We start from the raw sequence: 5,958 nt of genomic DNA, 5'->3' as shown, positions 1-5,958 counted from the left end.
CTTCTTTATGGTGCCGAAACTTGGACTGTTACTGTTGACTTAATAAGAAAGCTAGAAGCTTTTGAGATGTGGCTTTTTAGGAGAATTTTAAAAATACCATGGATCGATCATATTACTAACGAAATGGTGTTGCACAGAATGAGAAGAGACAGAGACTTTTGACCACTATTAAAAGAAAAAAGGCAGCATATTTAGTGCACATACTTAGAAATGAGAAGTACGAGTTGTTGCAGCTGATTATGAAGGGCAACATAGAAGGAAAAAGGGGTCCTGGTAAACATATTCTGGCTGAAAAACATTCACAACTGGATCGGGTTAAACACACAGGCGCTTTTAAGAAAAGCAGAAGATAAAGACGAATTTGCAGTGGTTATAGCCAACTTTTATTATTATAGTCGGCACTAGAAGAAGAAGAAAAAGATCAGAGAGCTGAATGGAACAGATGTACGGGAATATTATTCGAAATCATCATCGTCAATTAGCCTATATTTGTCCACTGCTGAACGTAGGCTTCTCGTAAAATTTTCCACCTATTTCTATCTTGTGCTTCTTGCATCCAGTTTGTGATGATGAGCTTGATATCATCCGTCCATCTAGTCGGTGGTCGTCCTCTGCTTCCAGAATCTTTCTGGTCCATCTATCATCCATTAATCTGGCAACATGTCCGGCCCAAGCCCATTTATCCATGGCTATTTTTTCAGCTGCATCAGTTACTCCTGTTCTTCTTCTTATTTCTAGGTTTGGTACTTTATCTCTGATGCTAATACCTAATCTTGATCTTTCCATAGCGCGTTGTGTAACTCTTATTTTATCTATTGTTCTTTTTGTCAGAGTCAGTGTTTTTGCACCATATGTAAGAACCGGTAAAACGCACTGGTTAAAAACCTTTCTTTTTAAACAAACTGGGATAACAGACTTGAAAATGTTCAATTCAATCTACCAAAGGCAGCCCATGTGAGACCTATCCTTCTTTATATATCAGTTGTCTGATTATCTCGGCCTAAGCGAATCTCATGCCCTAGATATTTGTAAGCTATTACTTGATCGATGCTATGGCTCTCAATCAGAATTTTACCGCTGACTACAAGGTTGGTCATAAATTTTGTCTTTGAGGTGTTAATTTTAAGACAAATTGTTTTTGACACTTTATAGAGCGTGTGCAGCATTTTTGTAGCTTTATCAACTCTATCAGATATTAAAACGATGTCATCGGCAAATCTTAGGTGGTTCAGATCTTCCCCATTTATATTAATTCCCATGTTATCCTCTCGTTCTTGCTTGAACATATATTCAAGAACAGTTGTAAACAATTTAGGGGAGATAGTATCACCCTGTCTAATTCCACGTTCTATTCGAAACTTCTTGGTATCTTCATGAAGGCGGATACAAGCTGTACCAGTTTCGGAAAAACTTTTAATCAATGCGATATATCCGTAGTCAATGCGCCATTTTATGCAGTTAAGTTCGTCTTGTAATTCAATGAGCTTCTCTTCAGTTGCAAGCGTTCTTACGTTATAAGTGGCAATATGCAATGTTCGTTGTCCATGGTGGCCATGTCTATCCCGGTGATTCTTTGCACCCTCTGCACTTGGTCCAATCTGGTGGCTACCGTCACAAGGGACCGTTGGGCCGCCGGGGACTAAGAGCCTTTTTCTAGTTTGTGTCATGTCATTTACGGGGAAAATTAGCCATTTCACTACCACGCTGGCCAGTGCGGGTTGGTAGCGGGATATATCGGGATGTGGTAAGGATTGGAAAATGGGTAGGAAGATAGGTTGGGGACCTGGCCTTCTAAAGGCTTGGACATGGGAGAAAGTCAGTAGCTAGCGTACGGCAGGGACGCCACTCCCTGTAGCAGCCTGTCCCCTACCGGGATCGTAGAAGAGTGCTACCCGCTACCGTATTATTATTCGAAATATATATAAGAAAATGCAATATTAACTGTAAACCTTCATTGCATGACTGAGAAGATAAAGATTGACAGAGGGGTGCGGCAGGGAGATACGTTATCGCCAAAACAATTTATAACAGTCATGAAGTACGCATTCAATTAATTAGATTAGAATGAAACTTAAAGGGTATTAACATCGATGGACAAAAATTAATTGATCTCCGATATGCTAATGACATTGTTCTTATGACACATAACAGATAATTCAGAGTTATGCTAGTACAACAAGAGCAAAAACACAGAAAGTCGGTTCAAAGATAAACTAGGGGAAAACAAAAATGATGCCGTCTCGTCCTCGATAAGCTAATAGAAATAATACGTTGTGGAGATTGTGGAGATTTAGGTTATGAAATAAGATTAACGCGAGACAACCAGAGATATAAACTACTTCGAAGAGTAAGTTTAGGTTGTGCTGCATCAGAAAAAATGAGAAACGTCTTTAAAACAAGAGTCTCCATCTATTTAAAAATGAAAGCTTTTAATCAGTGTGTTCTACCAGTCCTCACATACGGAGCAGACATCTCAATTTTTACAAAAATATCAGTGAAAAACTTGAGAAGAACACAACGTGAAATTGGAAGATCAACGCTTGGAGTTCCCTTGAAAAATAGACTAAGAAATAAGGAAGTTCGTAGATGAACTTGAGTAGAAGACATTATCGAACGCATTACAAGGCAAAAATGAAGATTGGCGGGACATGTTGCAAGAATGAAAGAGAGCAGGTGAATATAAAAATTGCTTGAGTGGAGACTACGGACGAAAAAAACCCAACACGATGGACTAAAGACCTCAAAAGAATTGCCACCAATTAAGAGGAGACCTATTTTCAACAACGGACAAATTAGGACTGATTGATAATGATGATGAATAAATATATTTAAATATTAAAGTAAAAGTAAATACATATTTAAAACTACAAATTCCAACATTAAAGTTGTTTTTAGCTTGTTTACTTGTACCCTTACTGTTAACTAACAAGCTGACATACGAAAATATGTACAAATAATACAGGGTGAGTCATGAGGAACTTTACATACTTCTACCATATGTAGAGTCCCTCAGGGAGCATATCATGTGGCCACTAAAAAATGTCAACTCCTCTTCTTTATTAATTAACAGGGTGATTTGTGTTTATACGGCTCATTTGATTTTTTTAATTTTTACATGATACAGTACACTACTATCAAGCATTCGACTGGTATTAGCTAAACTAAAAAATTCCAGGACTGGCTTTGGAAAAATTAATTTAGGGATTCGTATTAAATATTACACCCTGTATAAATTTTTTTAAAATGCAATAAGTGATTTTCAAACTACATAAATAGCCAATGAAAACGACATATGCGACAATGTGAACGATCAAATCTTAACAAAAATAGAACAACCATAATGAAGTATCAAATTATAAGGTATTAATTTAAACAAATGTTATAAATTTCAAACATTTTAATTAAAATGAGTTCCTACAACATAATCTAATACGTAGAAAATTAACATCTTTACTGTCACTTTGTATTATCTCTACGATAGAATCAATTGTTTTTCAATTTTAAATTTTTACTCATAGATCGTATTGGGGCATTATTTTCGATAAATAATAAGTTAAATTGATTAAAAAGTCAAACCTCTTGTATGTGTTAGTTTTTGTTGATTGTAAATGATTAAAATTTTATGTCAAATAATAATACATTGCATCAACTGTACTAAATAAAAATAAATCTAAAAAAGTTTAAAATGAAGGTTGGCGTTGACCGTTTGACGTTTCTTGATATTTTATACCCATTGTCATTATTGTCATTATCAATTGTTATTTATGTGTACAAGAATACATATTTCTTCTGTCATATCTACGTTAAGTACATTGTGTTAGTTTTGGTAGAGCTTTTGTTACTTTCGTTCAAAATGCCACATTAGTTTTCGACCACAGAATATGCAGACATAATATTTGTTTATGGATTCTGTAATGGAAATGGTAGGGCTGCTAGTAGAGAATATCGCAGGAGATTTCCTAATCGTCGAACTCCCAGTCATCCAACATTTGGGTCAGTTTTTAATTATTTGCGAGAAAATGGCACTTTTCCTAGTGGAACAACAGAGCGACATGTAGATGAAGCGCAGGAAGATGACATTATGGACGTCATATAAGCACTAGACAAGTAAGTCGAGAACTCAATGTTACTCAATCAAAAGTAAGTAGAGTCTTACAAAAAAATAATCTATACCCATATCACATTCAAATGGTTCAGCGACTACATGCTGGAGATGAGATCGATAGGTTGGAATTTTGTAGATGGATTAACAATAATCGACCAACGCTATACAGGACACTATTTACAGATGAAGCCCAATTTACCAGAGACGGGATAAATAATTCACGAAATTCACATGTGTGGGCAGAAGAAAATCCCCATGCTATTCGAGAACGTCGTTCTCAGTTAAGGTTTTCGGTTAACGTGTGGATTGGTGTCATAAATAACCAATTAGTAGGTCCTCACTTTTTGATGGTCCTTTAACAGGGCAGGTCTATTTGAACTTTCTACAAAATATTTTGCCGAATTTGCTTGCCAACGCGAACGTTGCTATCCGAGGGATGTATTTTCAGCATGATGGGGCACCTCCACACTTTTTACTGGCAGTGAGACAACATCTCAATAATGTTTATGGCAACAGGTAGATAGGACGTGCAGGTCCTATTTCGTGGCCTTCAAGATCCCCTGATTACAATCCTACGAAGCAACTCATCTACTACGAAGATCCTCAAGCAACTAGTTTACGCAGTGAATATTAATAACCGACAACAATTAATTGATAGAATTATACATTGTTGTAATACTATTAGAAACGATCCCCAGAGTATCCGTAATTCAATACGTCAGTTAACAATTCGGCAACAAAAATGTGTACAGGCTGCAGGGTTCCATTTCGAAAATCTATTTTGAATTATTTTTATTTTGTTACCATTATTGTATCTTTTCCAGTTCTAATTTATGGGTTTATCATAACTATGTACATATTTTTAGTTTTTTTTTAAATTGTTCTTCGTTATTGTTAGTAGTTACTGTTTTTTGTTGTGCAGTGACTCAGTTTATCATTTAAATTAAAATGTTTGAAATTTATAACATTTGTTTAAATTAATTACCTTATAATTTAATACTTCATTATGGTTGTTCTATTTTTGGTAAGATTTGATCGTTCACTAAAAATTTAATAAAAGTGCGACAACATTGTCGCATATGTCGTTTTCATTGGCTATTTATGTAGTTTGAAAATCACTTATTGCATTTTAAAAAAAATATATATACAGGGTGTAATATTTAATACGAATCCCTAAATTAATTTTTCCAAAGCCAGTCCTGGAATTTTTTAGTTTAGCTAATACCAGTCGAATGCTTGATAGTAGTGTACTGTATCATGCAAAAATTAAAAAAATCAAATGAGCCGTATAAACACTACAGTAAAATGAAATAAATGGTCAATTACACAAATCACCCTGTTAATTAATAAAGAAGAGTTGACATTTTTTAGTGGCCACATGATATGCTCCCTGAGGGACTCTACATATGGTAGAAGTATGTAAAGTTCCTCATGACTCACCCTGTATAAACCTATTGAGCAATTCTGATCACTATTTTGTTACACAATTATTCGGTAAATTTACATTATTGCTTTTTACAGGGAACGCTAAAACTGATATTCTTATACAATAAACGATCACAAATCCGTAAGTTTCTATATGCTACAGAAAAATTGTGGGCCATAGAAGATATAAAAACCGATAATTTAAAAAGCACCCTCGTCTTAACACTACGCTACTTAGAATATTTTCTTACACTTTTTTATAGTGTAGTTGCAATCGCTGTAACATGTTTCCTTCTGCCTTTGATGCACGGAGTACAGCTCTTTGAGTTGTACGATTTTAAACTTCGTTATACAATTTTTTTTCAAGTAGTTTCATTTTTATTTGGCATAGCGATCCCGATTGTTTGTTTTGATGCTTTTTATGTTAG

The sequence above is a fragment of the Diabrotica undecimpunctata genome, chromosome 9 (assembly GCF_040954645.1).
Source record: "Diabrotica undecimpunctata isolate CICGRU chromosome 9, icDiaUnde3, whole genome shotgun sequence".
Classification (NCBI taxonomy): Eukaryota; Metazoa; Arthropoda; class Insecta; order Coleoptera; family Chrysomelidae; genus Diabrotica; species Diabrotica undecimpunctata.
Note: the sequence above shows the minus strand (reverse complement) of the source record.